The sequence below is a fragment of the Tursiops truncatus genome, chromosome 9, assembly GCF_011762595.2.
Source record: "Tursiops truncatus isolate mTurTru1 chromosome 9, mTurTru1.mat.Y, whole genome shotgun sequence".
NCBI classification, from domain to species: domain Eukaryota; kingdom Metazoa; phylum Chordata; class Mammalia; order Artiodactyla; family Delphinidae; genus Tursiops; species Tursiops truncatus.
In genome coordinates, this window is record NC_047042.1 from 52,934,964 (window position 1) to 52,955,891 (window position 20,928).

At 36.2% G+C, this 20,928-nt stretch overlaps 1 protein-coding gene, 1 long non-coding RNA gene and 1 other non-coding gene across 3 annotated transcripts in view; all 3 read right to left on the minus strand.

Annotated features, from left to right (window-relative positions):
• The window catches only part of ZNF804B (zinc finger protein 804B), a 447,143-nt gene that overhangs the window by 248,281 nt on the left and 177,934 nt on the right, over positions 1-20,928 (minus strand). The gene's annotated exons all lie outside the window — the stretch shown is intronic.
• LOC141279546 (uncharacterized) overlaps positions 1-20,928 on the minus strand; it is a 199,125-nt gene that overhangs the window by 5,405 nt on the left and 172,792 nt on the right. The gene's annotated exons all lie outside the window — the stretch shown is intronic.
• LOC117313706 (U6 spliceosomal RNA) lies at positions 19,283-19,393 on the minus strand. The gene has a single exon (XR_004528288.1). It is a non-coding gene; the product is annotated as a U6 spliceosomal RNA (small nuclear RNA).

Below are 20,928 nucleotides of genomic sequence, written 5' to 3' on the forward strand. Positions count from 1 at the left end.
CCCTACAGTTACCTAATGTGAATATTCTTTAAACAAATCATTCACTTACTTATCATTTCAGTGTCTGTTTTCTGGGTGAATATGTGCTAAGTGTCTAACAGTCTCCATCCTTGAAGAGGTCAAAACTTGCAGACAGACATATGGGGAAGTAAGCTTTGTCTAGTGAAGAAGGGGCCACAGGAGACCTACAAAATCCTGGAAGCACAGAGGATGGAATGGTACTTGTGGGTTGTCACAGGAGGCTCCAGGGAAAGAATTGGTGGAGACAAGAAGGAGTTTCCAGAAGAAAATACAAGAGAAAGACATTGTAGGAGAAGAAAATGGAATGAATAAAGGCACAGCAGTATGGAAGTGAAAGATATACTCATGAATAAAAGGTCATTCAACAGGGGAAAAAATGTAGGGCATTTAGGAAAAGAATTGGATATGATCATGCCTTGTTAGCAGTTTTGAATATTATCCAGTAAGAAATATGGAGACATACTTGAATTTTAATCAAGGGGAGGATGGGGAGATAGGAAGAGAATTGTGTCTAATCTGTCCCCTCCTTTTCCTTTTCCACCACTACTGCAAATGCTCACTGATTTTATTTTATCCTGACTCTTAGCCGACTTTATACCCTGAGATATTTTGGAGTAAGAATGAACTGGAATTGACGACAAATCTAATGTGGTGGTAGGGAGGAGTCTGAAAGAACGTAATGGACATTCTTGAAGATGCGGATGGATGGTAATGCCATTAAAGAGACACAGATTACTCAGAAGTAGAAAGAGTGTGCCTGTGTGGAAATGTAACACATTTATTTGGGTCATCTGGTACTTGAAATACCTGGATGTTATATCCAGAAACTGGATGGAAATGAAATGTCAAGAATGTAGGAAAGAGTTTGGAGCCTGGTGGTGGAGTTTTAGGGGTCACTGGCATACAGACCATGGCCATATGTGTGATTGTATAAGAAGAGGATTATACACTTTGCTGTACACTTGAAACTAACACAACAATAAATCAACTATACTACAATAAAAATTTCTTTTTACAAAGAGGATTATAAAATAAGGAGAGAGGAAGATCTTGACTAGAACCCTGGAGAGTACTGAGCAGACAAAATAGGATCAAGGGAAGTAATATTATGTACACAAAAGAAGAGAATGCTTCAAGAAGACCTGAGTCAGCAGCAGTAATGCTACAGTAGACAAGGGGGTTGAGACCACAGAGGATCTACTGGATTTTGCAAATTAGGAGCTGACTTTTGTTACCACCGAAACCTGGTTTAGCACACTAGTGGGTTGAGGTGTGAATGAGACTTGAGCAAGGGAAGGCAGGAAGTATGAAATTCTTTCCCAAAAAGTCTGTCCACAAGATGAATGGGAAAGCAGTAAAGTTATTGGAGTGGATACCTTTTGATGCTGTTTTTCTTTTCAGAATTTAAAGATTCATTTAGAATTTCATCAGGAAATTGGGGATCTATCTTGGGATCACCTTACAAAACACTGTGATCAAAACACTGATCTACTGAAATAATCAAATTCACATTATTCTTCTACAATCCATTGCTTAATGATGTACTGTTGTTCTACATGAAATATGAATCAATCATAATCACAATTATCTTGCCTAAAGGTAAAATCCATGTTAATAATGCATCTTTCCTCTAGTCAGACACCTATATATATCGTAGAATATAAAACTATATTTCTTGAAACTACAACTTAAGACAAGTATATTTTGAATTTAGATAACCTTCACCACCATCCAGAAAACGTATCTATCTTTTTTGTTCATGTCATGTATATTTCTCCAAAGAAGGCATACAGATGGCCAAGAGGCACATGAAAAGATGCTCAACATCACAAATTATTAGAGAAATGCAAATCAAAACTACAATGAGATATTACCTCACACCAGTCAGAATGGCCATATCAAAAAGTCTACAAACAATACATGCTGGAGAGGGTGTGGAGAAAATGGAACCCTCCTACACTGTTGGTGGGAATGTTAATTGGTACAGTCACTATGGAGAACAGTATTGAGGTTCCTTAAAAAACTAAAAATAGAACTACCATATGATCCAGTAATCCCACTCATGGGCATATACCCTGAGAAAACCATAATTCAAAAAGACACGTGCACCCCAGTGTTCAGTGCAGTGCTGTTGACAATAGCCAAGACATGGAAGCAACCAAATTTCCATTGACAGAGGAACAGATAAAGATGATGTGGTACATACATATACACAATGAAATACTATTCAGCCATCAAAAAGAATGAAATATTGCCATTTGCAGCAACATGGATGGACCTGGAGATTATCATACTAAGTGAAGTAAGTCAGACAGAAAAAGACAAATATCATATGATATTGCTTATATGTGGAATCTAAAATATATATATATATATATATATATATATATATATATATATATATATACACAAATGCACTTATTTACAAAACAGAAACAGACTGACTTAGAAAATGAACTTATGGTTACCAGGGGGGAAAGGTGGGGTGGCGGGGGAGGAACAGATTGGGAGTTTGGGATTGACATGCTGTATTTAAAATAGATAACCAACAAGGATCTACTGTATAGCACAGGGAACTCTGCTCAATACTCTGTAATAACCTAAATGGGAAAAGAATTTGAAAAAGAATAGATACATGTGTATGTATACTGAATCACTTTGCTGGACACCTGACACTAACACAACATTGTTAATCAACTATACTCCAATATAAAATAAAAGTTTAAAAAAGTCTCATGGAAAAAAAGAAAATGTCTTGAATTAGGACAGAATATGTAAGAAGATATTTAGTAACAATTTTTGCAGACCCTGATGCCCTTTTGAGTCCTCTTGGGACAACAGGATTGCGTTAAAAGACAGTGCCATTCCAAAAGTCTTCTAGAACCTTGGATTCTTTCTTAGCAAATAACATATTTCTCACTCTTACTCAAGGAAATGATGAAAGTATTGAATAATCAAGGGATTTCTCATTTATGCATTGAGTTAAAAAAGATATTTTATTTTTACATATCACTGAGAGATGAAACAAAGAATATAGTTGTTAACAAACTTTCAAAGGCATTAGACTAAGTTGAATGTTAATTATGTGCCTAAAGAAAATATCTGGAAATAAATGGTTTTTTAGTAAGTGACTGTCAGAATATACACAGCCAAACTTCCCTTCTGCTTATCCCTTTGTAAGCTTTTTGAATTGAGTGTTAAAAATTAAATAAGCTTTTTATGAAAAGGAAAAACATTTTGATATACTGATTCATTCATCCCCCCATTCTCCAAAAACTGCTGTTTTTAATTTCAAACAGCTATTCATGTTTTACTAAGAAAAATATCAACTATATTAAGCATAAGGCAATAAAAATGCTTTGGTTACAATTAACTTTATGTGCACTGAATGAGAAATGGAATTCTTTATTGGAGAAGTAATAATCAAATCAGTAGATACTACAAAACAAGTTATGACAAATTCTTTAATTATGAATTGCCCTTGTCCATACTTTTCTCTTTCGATAGTCCAGATTATAAATCCAGTTGAAAAAAATAAATAAAACATGATGAATAAGTGAATTTTATGATTTTCCTCCAGTGCTAGGCTTTAGGTTAAAATAGGGACAGCAACTTGACATGCCATTGGTATGGGACATTTTAGTACTAATATTATGAAATATGTATTATTTTTATAAAGAACTTTTAGTTAAATTGTGCTTGTTTCAGTTTTATCAGTAAGGAACAGTCTAGGATGATTCTCTTAAAATAAACTGATGGTCTCTAAAACATAAATTATTGGCTTTGCTCTAAAACGAATATGGAAATCTTGTGATTTCTCCATATGTCGTTCAAATAATGTTTTCAAGTCCACTGCCATAGGTTGAGAAACTAAGAACAGAAAAGAGAATAAAGTAAATTTATGGCTAAATACTAATAGTGAATAATTGCTTCAGAAGAAGAAAACATGTCAGTTTCCCACATTTTCCTTAATGGTTAAACATATTTAACAAAATCTTGGTAGCCTTATGGTAAAAGCCTTTTTCCTCATATTTTACTGAGAAGTATTTGCGGCCAGCAGAGTTAATGCAGGCTCGTTCAGGAAGCCACAGCACTCTGTGCATTAGGACTCTGCTCTGCGCCCCTGCTTTTAGTCCAATTATCCCACATTGTGGGATGAGGAAGGTCATTGCTCCTGCTTGCTGGTTCTCTTGACGTTTTATGTCTCTGTGACCTTACCATCAATTTATCCAGGGTTTCTCAAAATTAACCAATCTTAAGGATCACTCTGGAACTTCTTAAAAGCAGACTTCTAGACCCCTTCCTCAAGGGACTATGATTTTCCTGGCTTAGGGTGGGTCTCCTGAATCTACATTTTTAACAAGTGGGCAAGGTACTTTTTAAGATTAGGTAAATTTGGAAATAACATCTCCTCCTCTGCTCTTATCTCCTGAGGATGACCTCTCTCACCCGTTGTGATTCCAGTCCATGGAATATTCTTTTCCGTGCATACTTGCATCCAGTCTGTCTTCCATCTTTCTTCATGCACATCCAGTCTGTCTTCCATCTTTCTTCATGCACATCCAGTCTGTCTTCCATCTTTCTTCATGCACACTTGGAGCTGGCACCCGTATGCTTCCATTTTGAAGGGCAGATTCCACTTCCCCATTTTCTTCAAAACCCTGTGGGATTAGAATATCCTCCCCAGAAGCTCTGAAGTTTATGGATAGGAAATGAGTAGAAGACCAACTAGGATTAGATGAACAGGGAGCATACTAGAAATAATAGATGCTCAAAGCAGGAGGACTAGAGAAGACAGACCGGGGGGGCGGGGGCAGAGCAGGGATGTGAGTAGGAAGAGCACAAGTTTACAGCACAGGGTGGAAATATAAGGTTGTGGTCAGTGACCTTACCTGGAGGACGTAGTGGCCTGTGCCAGGTGAGGCTAAGGGTGATAAAGGGGCAGACAGTCCTCTCCAGGAGAGACAGGCTAAAAGAGGGTATTGGTACCAAGACATGTACAGAAACAACTGTCATTCAAGGCAGACTATAATAAAGTCTCAAAAAGATAATATTAAAAGGTTACCAGGGGCTTCCCTGGTGGCTCAGTGGTTGAGAGTACGCCTGCCGATGCAGGGGACACGGGTTCGTGCCCCGGTCCGGGAAGATCCCACATGCCGCGGAGCAGCTGGGCCCGTGAGCCATGGCCGCTGAGCCTGCGCGTCCGGCGCCTGTCCTCCACAACCGGAGAGGCCACAACAGTGAGAGGCCCGGGTACCGCACAAAAAAAAAAAGGTTACCAGCATTCTGAAGGATGAGAGATCATACATATTTGAGAGGATTCGGATCAACTTAATGGCAAATAGCATTTAATCTAAGTCTTGAAGGATGGGTCAAATTTTGAGAGATGCAGTAGGAGAGGAAGTGTTTTGGCAGAAGGAATTCATTAAGCAATGGCTGAAAGAATCAGTCTGTGAACAATTTAAATGAATTAAAGCAAAAATCTGTAACGTAGATATAGCCTAACACTTTTTCTACATAGGTGATTCTTTCAAGCATCTGGGTGGCTGTTCCTGCCAGTAGACATGACACTCCTGAAGGTAAAACAGATGTTGATGTCATATTTTACTCAAAGTTTCTAGGGATGTGTGTCACATGTAAACATTTGGAATTACCATTATGCTTAGAAATAGAACTTTAGTTAATACGTAAAAACAAAAAGCAACTACCAGCAACCTCCTTAATAAGGATTCTGTCGTTCTTTCATTAAAAAAAGATCAGGTAGTGTTGTAGTTTAAATAAAACTCCATGCCTTTCAAAGAAATGTTATAATTTCCTTTGAAGGACTTAATGAGGCTGAGTCACAGCTAAGAAAATAAGATGTGAAATTAACATATGTGTGAAATTCAATCACACCTCTTATTAACTGGATGTAATGATAACCACAAAAAAAGGTGACTACTTTAAATAAATAAGTGATGATAGAAATGAAAAATGATGTTAATTTAATGGTTGATTAACTGGTCCTCAGTGTATCTCCCAAATCTAGTTTGGGATGGTGGCCTCCAGCTCATACTTTAAGCATTCCAAATGTGTGTCAATAAAACATATATTGCTTATAAAAAGTTATACAGAACATTTCTAATAAAGACTTGCATTCAATATGCTACAGCAGGTCTAGCTTATATAAACACACACGCACACACCATGCGCACACACCTTTTACCATGCCCATCTGTTGAGTCAGATGGAAGCACACTACAGATATCTTCCAACCTAAATGTCATGGTAGTGAGGGCCTCAGTCCTGGCTCCCTGTCAATCAATTGTATTTTATATCTCATTATGTCAAGATTTTCAAATTCCCCTTGAGGCCATTCACACAGTTTTGCTACTTAATAGAGTATTGATTCATTTTGTTCTTTGTCATTCTATGTTGTAAATGTTTTAAATAATATAAATAATAAGGGAAAAAAGCCATATTACTGCTTTAAAGTAAATAGCCTGTGATAACCAGACTCTCTATATTGGAAAAAGTTCAAATACTACTAAATTTAAATTGTTATATTTAAGCTGTATTATTCAGAACCTCCCATTCAGAGCTATCATCCAAAAGCACAATGTATTGGTTCAGATAGGCATGGTAAAGGTAATGTTAATAGGCGATTAAAAAAACACGTGAGGGAGATAGATAATGGTGTCTGTTCACTAAAATGTGTCAGAAGGATACTCCAAGAGCATTAAATATGAGAGAGAACTGCATTCAATAGCCAGTGAACAAGAACGACATAAGAGAACGTTCTGGGTGTGAACACTAGCAGTGGGATGGGCCAGCTGAACTTAATGCAACGTTTTTCCCAAAGGATGAAAGGTTTACATCTGATACAAGTTCCTTTATGCAAAAACACTATACAAGCTCACTATTTCTATACAGAAAATACAGGAGGGAGGTACAAGATATTTTCTTTGAAAATGCACACAATTTGTAGTCAAGAGACTTTCCCTATCTCTTGTATTATTAAAATCATGTTGGTACGATACATTTGTAAAAATTAATAAACCAATATTGATACATATGATCTACTAAAGTTCACAGCTTATTCGTATTTTCTTACTGAATGCCCTTTTCTGTTCCAGGATCTCATCCAGGATACCACATTACATTTAGTCATCGTATTTTCTCAGGTCCTAACAGTTTCTCAGACTTTTCCTTGTTTTAGATAACCCTGACAATTTTGCATATTGGCCAGGTATTTTGCAGAATGTCTCTCGGTTGGGAATTGTCTGGTTTCACCATGATCAGGTTAGTGTTATGGGGTTTGGGGAAGAAGACCACAGAGGTTAACAGCCATCCTTATTACATCATAGCAAAGGTATATATTATCAACATAATTTATCACTGCTAAGGTTAAACTTTCTCACCTGGCTAAAGGGTCTGTCGGGTTTCTCTACTGTAAATTTACTCTTTTTTCCCTCCTTTCCATATTATACTCTTTGGAAAAAAAGTCATGATGCACAGCCTGGACTTAAGGAGTGGGCAGTTACGTTCCCCTTCCTAGAGGACTGAATATCTACATAAATTATTTGGGATTCTATTGCACAAAAGATTTGTCTATGCTCTCATTTCTTTCTTTATTCAATCACTTTTTTATATCATCATGGACTCATGGATATTTATTTTATACTTTGGGTTATAATCCAATACTACTTTATATATTCTTTATATTTTTTTTGCTCCAATTTTTCTCGTTTTGGATATTGGTAGCTATTTCACTAGACTCCTGTGTCTCTTTGACGTACAACCATCGATGTTTTTTTGTTTTTGTTTTTGAGCACTTCCTTGTTTTCTAGCATCTATCTTGTTATAGATGCTCCAGGATATCTTGTATATTCAGTGCCCAGCCCTAGAATCAGGCCATCAGGCATTTCTCTAATGATCCTTGATTTCTTTTATTGGAGAATGATGTTAGAAACCAAGATATGGGTGCTAAGTATGCTCTGTGCTACTGGGGTGTCATTGCCTTCTAGGCCCTCGCAGACGACAAAGCAAGATAATATACATATGTATACTAACCTGCGTATGTGTGTGTGTGTGTGCATGTGTGTGTGTGTGTATAATTCTCCCCTAAACATACTTCTCCCCTTACTTAGCTATATTCTCCCACTCCAACAGTAAGAAACCTGGCTCTACCGTTTGCCATTCATTATTTATTTAATGGGTCAATCCCCTACTACTTTATTTAAATTTAGAGCCAAATCCTGTTGTTTCCAGAATTTTTATCGTGTGTAAATAGCATTTAACATTTAATTTAAGAAGTTAAATAGAGATATACCTTCCTTTATTCTCTCATACCTACATCACCAGCACCATATGTTTTAACAACAAACAAATCTTCCTCTGAGGTTTGATCTTGTTACCTCATTTGGTGATATAACCACTGGGACCAAAATTACAAATAGGTTATGTTCCAAATGTTTGCTTTCCAGTCAGTCATTTGGAACTTGTGGCTTTTGTTTTGAAACACTTTATAAATAATGGTATGATTTCTAGGCTAGCTCACAAAGGCCTATTTAACTCAGAATACAATTGTAAGGGTATATATTTGCAATAAAAAATAATAGAAAGTAACATTAGTAAGTACAAAGGGCAACATTAAAACAATTAAATGAGAAGTAGTGTTGTATTATTCTTAGAATATAGTTGCTTAGGCAAAGAAAGCAAGGGTTGAGAGTACGAAGTCCATTAAATGCAGAGAAAACATCTGTGAAGGGGCAAACCAGTACGGTGACTTCTGAGATTGCTGAAATACACAGAGTGTGATGTACAGTGGATTGTAATGAGCCTGGACAGGCAAGCAGAAACTTAATTATCGTAAGCTTCATGTGCCATGCCAAGAAGATGGGATTTAAGTTTAGGGGAATGGGAAGCTAATGAAGAATTGTATGCAAAGGCATGGCATGATCTCATTTTTGACTTAACATTACTCTGATGACAATCTTAAGGATGGGTAAGAAAGGGGTAACAAAAGAGGCAGGATCAATTAGGAAAATATTGACATGGTGAAAACAAGAGAACTAAGTTAATAATCCAGTACTCTTGAGGAACAGGAAGAGTGTTCAGATATGAGGGATGATAAAGAGATGGACACTTGGTCTCAATTACTGGTTGTTATCATTGGGGTGAGGGAGGAATGAACATCTATGATTGCCTCTTTACTGGTTTGAGAGATGGGGAAGTTAAAATACGCATTTGATGGTGCCATTAATCAAGACAGAGTATATGGTAAGAAGAGAAGTCTGTCTTATCTTTCATTCATAATTCAGGTATTTTTATAACATTTTATACCGGAAGTGATTTCCTAAGATACCTGCCAGAAAATGGAAAACACAAAGGGTAGAGAGTTGTTACAAAGAATTTATGTGTATTTATAAGAAAAGATTATCAAAGATGTACCTTCATAACTATAAGAAGTACCAGCAGAAGAAATGAGGTGAAGACAGCCTATACTGCATCTCTCTGAGAGGGAGGAAAGAAAGTGGGACAAAGGCCCAAGGAATCGCCAAACCAGGCTCCAGCCGGGAGTTGGCACCGTCAGTCCAACTGGAGGTGGGTGTGTTTGTAATTTAGGGAGAGAATTGTCTAAGGGAGGAAATATGCAATGGGCTGTTTCTTTGTACAAAATCAATCTTGAGTCAGATGCATGTTTTTATGATATTGGAACAACACCATGGATTATTTTTGTTGTGATTTCTACTCATAACGCTTTCCTAGGGATCTCCTTGGGATATAATTCGATAAAATTAGAACCTTCCTTGCCAGTTAGATAGTATGTGTATTATATGCTCTATTACTATAGTGTATTTCATGTGTGACTTAAAGTTCATAACTACTTATAATAATATTTTATAACAAAGGTTCAATTTTCTAACCACTTAATTTCATCTTTGCTTATCTATTTTCCCATGTGCAAATCAAGGACCTTCCTTCTATGACACCTCTATCTTCCCTCTCATTATTTCTCATGTTGTTTACACACCTGTGGGTACAGGGAGAATAGGACCATAGCAATAGAAAAGCAGGTGATATGCCAGGATCTCTGGAAATTTGAAGCTCTTGAAGGACTAGTCATCACTTAGCATTCATTTTTCTTCCAGAAAACAAAACAAAACAAATGACATTAGCAACAACAAAATCAAACAATCTAGTCCAGACCATCAGTTGTTTCTTCATCTGTGTTAACTGATTTCAATCTGGAAGCTGGCATATAGCCTGGAATTAATTTTTATAATTTGTTTCTTCTCTATTGAAAATGGATCTGCAGGAAACTGATGAAGAGGACAAGTTTTTATACTCATCTCATATGTAAACTTTATTATACTAATGAATGTGATAAAAATAAATGAATGTGACTAAAACAAAGCAAAAACAATTTGAGTGTTTTTAAGAAACTGTAGCAACAAATAAATATGTGATGAACCAATAAAGCAGGGAAGATCTCTAAATAGAATCATTATTCTTGAAGGATGGTGTTAAAGATAGGAACATTTCTATGGAAGACTCCTGAAGTATACACTTTGAGTCAAACACAATCTGAATAAATACAATAATATCTTAGTTGAAGCTTTTAGCTAACAAAAAAGCAGCCAAAGTCTACACTAGTAACATTAAAAGTAACCAAGAGAAAATTTCAACATTTAGCTTATCATTTGAAAACTTCCATGCCAACAAATATTGTCTGCTTTTTAAATCAACCCTATTGTTTCAGATATTTTTGAGGCTTTGTAGATACACTGAAACAAACATAATAAAAGTTATGAAAAATGCATTGATTAATTTTCTAAAACTTTAGTTCTAATCTGCTATGGGAACTGAGAAATATACTAGACAAACAAGAACATGTGAGCACTCTAACGGAAAAGACAGACAGGAATACTGATAGAGTAGAATACAATGTTCTTTGGTATCAGTAGTGTTAAGAAAAGATTCGTATATTACTGTCTTGGGGAAATTATAAATACCATCCTGAGTAGAAAACTCAAAGGATGAATAGGAGTCTGGAGAAATAAAGATGGGCAATGGATTCTAGAAAGAATTGAGATAGCAGGATGGATGGCATGAAGGCCTGACAGAGATGGACATGAGTGGGAATCATGAAAAAAGTAATAAATCTCATGCAGAAGATATGGGAGAGCAGTGAGACTGGGCTGGGGATGGATTCTGCAAGATCTTGAACAACAAATTAAGGAGTATGGTTTTTGTCTTGGGGGAACGCAAGCTTTAAGCATTTGAGAAATGATTTTATATGTAACAATTCTTTGACAAGGTCATTTTTGTTGGTAGGTAATTGTGAGTAGTATGAGAAATGCACTAAATACTAAATATGGAGAAAACTGTGGGGAAGAGAAGATTTAGAAAACTTGGAAACCATGCATCTAGAGCCACCGAGTCACCTATTGCCCTGAGGCTGGGATACCTGGGAAGTCTGAGGAGATCAGACCGTCCCTGTAGTGCTAGAAACTAGCAGGGCCTCATCCTATCAGGTTTAGACACTGCTCACACTTCGCCATTGAAGCTTATATTAGACCAGTGAAATTAAATGTAGAACAAAGCATTACCTATTTTGAAAAACTGTAATGGTCTTTTGACAAACTGTGGTATACAAAGACTTAGGAGTACAGAGGAAGCACCTCAGGGGCTGCCAAAGTAACAGGGGCAGAGAGCTGCGGAGTAAACTCTGAGACGTGCACTTCTGCTGCCCTTGCTTCAGTCAGTGCAACTATTCAGCTGCTCATTTTTATTTAATTTTACATATAGGGCTTCTGCTTAAGATTTTTATTAAATAAATATTTCTATTATTTAAGAAAACAAAACTGAATACCAATGGTGTACAAGGCCAATATTTCCCAAAGCAGATTTTTAAAAAGTTTCCTTTATATCTAGGTCCATCCACATCTCTACAAATGACCCAATTTCATTCCTTTTTATGGCTGAGTAATATTCCATTGTATATATGTGCTGCATCTTCTTTATCCATTCCTCTGCTGATGGACATTTAGGTTGCTTCCATGTCCTGGCTATTGTAAATAGTGCTGCAATAAATATTGTGGTACATGACTCTTTTTGAATTATGGTTTTCTCTGGTAGAGTGAAGTAAATCAGAAAAAGGAAAACAAATATCATATATTAATGTGTATATGTGGAATCTAGAAAAATGGTACAGATGATCTTTTTTGCAAAGCAGAAATAGAGACACAGATGTAGAGAACAAATGAATGGACACCAAGGGGGGACAGGAGGGTGGGATGAATTTGAAGACTGGGGTCGACATATATACACTACTGATACTATGTATAAAATAGATAACTAATGAGAACCTACTCTATAGCTCAGGGAACTCTACTCAGTGCTCTGTGGTGACCTAAATGGGAAGGAAATCCAAAAAAGAGAGGATGTATGTATACGTATAGCTGATTCACTTTGCTATACATTAGAAACTAACACAACATTGTTAAGCAACTATACTCCCATAAAAATTAACGAAAAAGAACGGATAAACAATAAGGTCCTACTGTATAGCACAGGGAACTATATTCAATATCCTGTGATAAACCATGATGGACAAGAATATGAAATGAATGTATATATATGTATAACGGAATCACTTGCTGTATAGCAGAAATTAACACAACATTGTAAATCAACTATACTTCAATAAAATAAATTAAAAATAATAGTTTTTTATATCTAATTCCCAAAGGATTCTTGATCCTAAGAGATTCATTTATTATCTAAATTAGCTTTATGAAACAATTATGAATTGTCATTAACTTTCTCTTTTTGCCACGAAGATTTTTCCATGAGCCGTAACAGGTGTATGAATGACCTTTGGAAACGCTAGCTTTAAGATAAACCACACATATGGACTCCACTCTCCAATGTGGTATATTTACAGCATGTCACAACAGTTTGGAGTATGTGGCCCTCAATATCAAGACGCTTTCAGGAATGTTTTCTGGAAGTAGACTTCTTGGGTTTAAATCTTGGCTTTGCCTTTATCCTGGCAAAATTGGGGGGTAAATTAATTAATCTCTGTGTTACTGCAGTTCTTCTAGCTATAAAATGTGAATAATCATAATATCTTCTGTTTAGGGTGACCATGAAGATTAAATCAGTTTATATGTGTAAAATATATGGGGCAGTGCCTTTATGAGGCAGAAGCTATATTACTGTCAGCTATTACTATTGGCATTATGTAAGCCTTGGGTCTTACTAAGAAATTGAGCCAGCTTTTGGATTTTTTTTTTTGGTTAGTTTTTATAAAATTTATTTTTATTGAAGTATAGTTGATTTACAATATTGTGTGAGTTTCAGGTGTACAGTAAAGTGATTCAGTTATACATACATATAGATCTATTTTTTGTCAGGTTCTTTTCCTTTATATTGAGTATAGTGTCCTGTGCTATACAGTAGGTGCTTGGTGGTTATCTATTTTATATATAGTAGTGTGTATATATTAATCCCAAACTCCTAATTTATCCCCTCTCTTTCCCCTTTGGTAACCATAAGTTTGTTTTCTATGTCTGTGGGTCTGTTTCTGTTTTGTAAATAAGTTCATTTGCATCATTCTTTTTTAGATTCCACATATAAGCGATATCATGTAGTATCTGTCTTTGTCTGTCTGGCTTACTTCACTTAGTATGATTATATCTAGTTCTATCTATGTTGCTGCAAATGGCATTATTTCATTCTTTTTTATGGACTTTAACAGCATTTGCTCAGACTAGTATACCACCTAACAAGTAGTTTGCTTATTGTTTGTTTCTCCGTACTGTAATGTATGGTCACTGAGAGTAGACAGTTTCATGTATTTTGTTTGTTGCAGTATTTCCAGAAATTAAAAGAGTGCCCAGAAAATAACAGGAACTCAATAAGTATTTGCTGAGTTAATGAATGAATAAATTCTTATATCAGTGAACTGGAACTAATACTAGTATCCCTTTAATGCCTCATGTGGTACTTTGATATTTACAGAGCCATAAGGCAACTCCGAAAACACCAAATGTAAGCAAGGGAGATAGAAAACCTATTTATTTTCTTAGAGCTCAGGGCAGGTACAGTTTTAGACTCTCCCATAGCAATTTGGGGGCCCAGTGAAGTTTTTCCAGTATAATTCCACAAGACCATTCCTGTAGCACAAACAGAGCTGACTCAAGGATCAAGATGAGGAATGAGACTTGGTGCCCTCTCCAGGGTATGTAGACCCCAAGATATATCTGAATCTGTGCTCTACTTTCTATAGCCACTGTCCTCATCCATCACAAACTTAGGCATGTCTGTGTGTATGTGCCAGAGATGGGGGTATTCCATCTATACTGTCTGAGTGCTACTGAGAGAGTTTAGTTGTGTGTGTGTGTGTGGGTGTGGGTGTGTCTGTGTGTGTGTGTCTGTGTGTGTGTGTGCAGAGGAAGAGACAGGGTGTGAGGGAACCTCATTTCACTGCACCTAAGAGCAGATGTGCGCAATCAGATCCACTGCCTGTAAGGAGAAAGGCTCTTTTCTTCTTTGTCCAATCAGGCTTTTGTTGAGCTGATTAGAATCAAAATTAGAGAATGAAGTAGGACAGAGAAGGGAGAGATGGATTCCTATGAGAAGGGACATGATGATACTTCTGGGAACAGAAAATAACCTAGAAAGTCTGGGAAAGTAGAGAGACATATTTTTAAAAGACAGAGAAAATTGGGCAGCAGCCAAGATGAAGGAAAATTTGGGGCCAAAATTTGAATAGTTTTTACAAAGTGTGGCTGTGTGCAAAGTGGTAAAATACTCATTTCCACATCTCTTCCAGATACTTTGGTTAAAAACATTAATTTATTTTTTATATTATTTTATTGTTTTTTTGCGGTACGCGGGCCTTTCACCGCTGCGGCCTCTCCCGCTGCGGAGCACAGGCTCCGGACGCGCAGGCTCAGCGGCCATGGCTCACGGGCCCAGCCGCTCCGCAGCACGTGGGATCCTCCCGGACCGGGGCACGAACCCGTGTCCCCTGCATCGGCAGGCGGACTCCCAACCACTACGCCACCAGGGAAGCCCCCATTAATTTATTTTTAAAGATTTTGGAACCTCTGCTAGCAATCTTTGGAGACACACCCTTGCAGAGCAGGCCACCTTGTAACAGCAGTATGACTGCTACTTTTTCCCCACACTTGTTACTCACATGATTGGTTTACATTGCAATTCTATTTCAAATTCTGTTTCATCAATAAAATAAATATTTAGAAACAGTAACTTTGGATGGGGAAACAGAGGTTTATGAGCTTTTAGGCCTTTTATAATTTTCTAGGTTTTTGATGACTTTGGCTAAACCAATATCCTAAATTTTCTCTAAGAATTGGTCAATTTTTGGAATTAGATATCTAGAGTAAAATTAATGGTAAATGTCATGAAATAGCTTTAAAAAACAATTTCAGTTACATGTTGTAATGTGTCAAAAATACATAAATGCATCACTCTCATTTCTGCATGCTTAATGGTTATAAAGAGCTGCTGTAGAAACAGGGAAAAATACTTATAATAATACTGCTAATGAATTTTATTTCAAAATTTTCTATAACTGACTGCATTAGGCAGAAATCAGTTGAATAAAAGAAATTAATGGGGGAAGAGTTAGCATATGATGAAAGGATTGAGTCACTCAAATTTAAAGACATTAACTCAAGCACAGCGAAAATCTAGTGTAAGATGATATTATTGATGATGAAATTTATGTAAGATGAATCAATGAGACAAAACTGATTTTATGAAGAAATTGTAATATTAAGTGAATAAATCACTATACATATATGATCAAAAGTATGAAAAATCTTAGAAAGAAAGCTGGAACAAACACATCTAATATTATATTGACAGTGAAAGCTTTTGTGAGCCTGGATGATCACTTGTTTCCTTTCAAACTTTCTATTTCTCACCACTGCCCAGAACAAACACTAATTAGCTTTATAAGAATAAAATCAAGTAAACGTTTTGTAAATGAATGAAACGAAGCCTTGCTCCAATAATGGTATTGCTTTTCTCAAAATCCACTAATGAGACCCTATACCTCCATTTATGTATTACATAGATATTCTACCATGTAAGTGAGTTTTACATGTTTGAAATGAGCAGATGCTTATTTCTGATGGCCTTGTTGGCACTTTTTGGGGGGAGCTGAACAAAAAGCTTTGAGGAATACTTGGGAGAGGACAGCAATTCTGCCGTATCTTTAATGCAAGTAGTAACAACTCTTTTTGAATCACTGACTTTTCTTGTTCATTAAATTATGCAGGCCAAGTAGCTAATAAAAAGGTAATATTTCATTATACTCATTCTGAATTTAATCAACTTTTATTTTTCTTTCACTTAACTTTTTATGTTGTCAAGTATCAACCTAGTCTCATCCTCGTTTTGCAAAACACTACTCTGATCATCAAGGATTTGGTAAGGCTAACATAATCTGCCTCATATTTTCTGAATTTCAACATTCTTAGGAGAAGGTGATTCAAATGATTTGTAGAATAATGACATAACAACCGTATGCAAAGAAAGTAGTGTTACTTCTTTCATACCTTCTTGCTAATGGTAATAATAATATTTAGTAAAAATGAAGGCAATATGTTTTCTATACTTTGAAAGCATCAGAATTAAACACCGGATTTCATAATGAAAATGAGCACATGTGTAAAGAATACCAAAAAGCTAAATATTTATAAACTAAATTTTATGGGCATACCTTGTTTTATTATGCTTCGCCTTACTGCACTTTGCAGATATTGTGATTTTTACAAATTGAAGGTTTGTGGCAACCCTGCCTCAAGCAAGTCCATCTGCACCATTTTTTCCAACAGCATTTGCTCACTTCATGTCTTTGTATCATGTTTTGATAATTCTGGTAATATTTCAAAATTTTTCATTATTATTATATTTGTTAGAGTGATCTATGATCAATTTTTGGATGTTACTATTGCAAAAATACTATGACCAACTGAAGGCTCAGATTATGGTATTGTTTTAGCAATAAAGTATTTTCTAATTAAGCTTTGTCCATTGTTTTTTTTAAGACAGAATGCTATTGCACACTTCACAGATTACAGTATAGTGTAAAAGTAACTTTTATAGGCACTAGGAAACCAGAAATTCATGTGACTCTCTTTACTCTGGCAGTCTGGAACCAAATCTACAATATCTCCAAGGTATGCCTGTAGTTCAGGCATCTCTTTATGTTGTGCCATCTTCTTTTAATAAATCATGTGGCCTCTACAACAACACCAACAAAAAAATTATCACTGTTTTCACAATAGAAGTTTAAAAAGTATAAATATTATTTCATCCCTGGAATAATTTTATCACAGCTTCTATGAACTCTGAGAAGCACTCTTAAGGCTACTGTAAACAATAGAGTTATACAAGTCCCACCGTTCAGTTTTCTGATTTAAAATAAGGAACTGTTTCGGGCAGAATTCTAAAAGTGACCCACCAAGATTCTGTTCCCTAATCCCTGGAACTGTGAATATGATGAGACACCACACATTTGATTATGTTACCTCACGTGGCAAAAGGGAATTTGGAGACGTAATTAAAGTTACTAATCAGATGACTTTGAGTTAATGAAAAAGGAGATTACCCAGCTGAGTCTAAAACAATCCCATGTGCCATTACAAGACAGAGAGGTTTTCTCCGACTGGTAGCAGAAGACAGAGTTAGAGAATTTATCGATTACTGAGATAGATGGGGCCACAAGATAAGGACCTGAGAGCGGCCTTTAGATGCTGAGAGCAGTTCCTGACCAACAGGCTGCAAGAACAGAGGCTTAAGTCATACAACCACAAGGAACTGGATTCTGCCACTGACTTGAATGAGCTTGGAAGCAGATTCTTTCCCAGAGCCTCTAGGTAAGGGTCCAGCAGTGCTGACACTTTGTGAAACCCTGAGCAGAGCACCCAGTTGAGCTCACCCTGATTTGGGATCTACAGAACTAAGAAATAATAATTGCGTGTTGTTTTAAGTCACCAAAATTGTGTCAATTTGCTAAGAGAGCATAGGGAAGTAACATAGAACTGTAGATTGTTCAAACCTTGACGGGACCTTAAATAAGTCCAAAGTCTAAGAAAAGACAGGTGACAGAGAGAGGATTAGGGCTATTACAAAGCATTGTAAAGACAGGGGAAAAGAGAGTTATTATTTAACCACTAATATTCAAAATATAATTTTTAAGCAATATATTCTGCTTAAAACCAAATTTTTGGAAGAGAAGAAGAAATTAAGGACTCTTTTGCACCACTTACAACATCAATGGCTAGGTTTTATGATGGACTTTATTCCCATACTGTCCATCCTCAAGTTTAACCCTGAAACTGGAATAGAAAGAAGGAGGAGCTGACACAGAGGAAGTAAAAGAATAACCAAAGCTTTATGATCCCTGAGGATTGTGGGAGAGTGAGGCAGAAGACAGAAATAAAGGTAAAGAGAGAGAAATGTCAGTATTCTCATTTTTTCCCTCTCACTTTGGAAACATTATCTAAAGCATTCTCTATGTTTAGCTCCGTGTTTCAGGCTACTGAATGAAAGGCCCTCATGGAATGTGACTCGTGGATTGTGGCCATATCATATGTGAGCCTGCCAGTGTGGAATACTGAAGCAAAAAGCCCTGATATATAGCACTCTTGACCGACCCTTGGGTCACATGACCAGTTTTAGGTTTTCCAGTGATTGTCTTGACTAGGGCTCTAGGCTGCATATATTCACGATGCTAGTTCATTAATTAGTGGGGTTTTTTTAAATTGAAGTAGGGTTGATTTACAATATTACGTTAGTTTCAGGTATACAACAAAGCTATTCAGTTATTTTTTTTTCAGATTCTTTTCCATTAGAGGTTATTACACGATATTTAATACAGTTCCCTGTGCTACACAGTAAGTCCTTGTTGCTTAGCTATTTTATGTATAGTACTTTGTTAATCCCATACTCCTCATTTACCCCTCCCCTCCCTTTCCCCTTTGGTAACCACAAGTTTGTTTTCTATGTTTGTGAGTTTCTGTTTTGTATATAGATTCATTTGTATTATTTTGGAGATCCCACATATAAGTGATATCATATAATATTTGTCTTTGTCTGACTTACATCACTAAATATAATACTCTCTAGGTCTATCCGTGTTGCTGCAAGTGGCAATATTCCATTCTTTTCTATGGCTGAGTAACAGTCCATTGTATATGTATACCACGTCTTCTTAAGCCAATCATCTGTTGATAAAAATAGGGAACGCTTCACAAATTTGCATATCATCCTTGTACAGGGGCCACACTAGTCTTTTCTGTCTGTACTGTTCCAATTTTAGTATATGTGCTTTCGAAGCAAGCACTAATTAATATTTTGGTTTTTTTTTTTAATTTTCAGGTGGCTCATATCAATGCTGCTTTGATTTCTCCCCACAAAAGAGCAAAGTTATAGGTTATCTATAGATATCACTAGGCAAATGGTCACTGGAGGCATCTGACTACAGCTACGGACATATTCTAAAAACATCAGAGGAGAGGACAAATTGCATGCTTTATCATTCTTGCATGGCTACTCCAAGCCTGAACATATGGTGGCCCTTGGGTGGAGCAACCAGAGCTATGGCTCAAACGATCCCCTGAGAGAAATCAAAGTTTAGGTTGGGAATGATTTTCACAGGTTTTCTGTGTCCCTGATGAAGAGGCACTAATGCAAAGAGGCCAAGATGGGTCCAATGGTTAGTCATCTTATTCATGGGCAATGTAGGTTGAGGTGTACTCACTCTTGATATGAACAAAGTAAAGTTTCCTTTAAAATTACCCATTGCAATGGTTGGCTACAATGAAGACATAGTCATACCTGGGAAACTTATAGTTGAATCAGAATCTCTGAGGGTGGGACCTAGGCATCAGTATTTTGTGAAAGTTCCCCAGGATGTTTTAAGGTACAATTAGAGTTGGAAATCACTGATTTAACGGAAGGTCTATTCATGTGCATATAGAGATAAAGCAACATTAATCCTTGTAGTGTGAATCAGTGTTAAAGTGTCTCTTCTTTCTCTTCCCTAAGTTCCTTTAGTTGTGCTCTTATATCAACTTTCCTTCTTCCTACAGAGGTATTCTTCTTGGTGTCATTCTTATTTTCTGTGGTTGCAAAAATCACATATTTAAGAGGATTTAATCAATCAATCAATCAATCAATCTGTCTAAAGTTTCTATATCAAGATCCACATCCACTTGTTATTGCTATTTTTCAAGAATACTGGAAATGGTAATAAAATAATTCCCTATAATTGACATAATTCCTCTTAAATATTAGTTGTGGACTCTCTACTCCCCTTGTTTGATCTCTGCTCCTTCTTGTATTATATAAAGTTTTGCAATAACTATTGTAATAATTAAGCATTTATGCTATACACACATTAGTGAATGCATGATGTTCATTGCTTATTTGACAATGGTATTTAAAATATATGCTCCCATGTCAAGTATCATTTGATGCAAAAGAGAGCAGCAAATCTCTCTCCTGTTGACAAACAATTCAGGCAATAACTCTGAACATCCAAATCTCCACAGTTTCAAAAGAACAAATAAAGCTTTGATATCTCTCTGGTGATATTTTATTTTCATTCCCCATCTCATTTGTTTGTCATTTGAATCCATACTCTCATGATATAGAGAGATTTTCTCTTTTTCTTTTTATGGGTGGTAAAAAGCTTTTAGTGTGTCCTTACTCTTTAGGCTACAGACAAGTTTTGTTTTGATACACTAATAAGAAATGTGTTCTCATGATAAACTTGAAGTATGAAAAGGGAGACTGATTCCTTACAAAGCCAGGCTGTTGATGTTTATTATGTTCCTATCAGAAATATGTTAGGTTTTCAAGCAACACAAAGATATA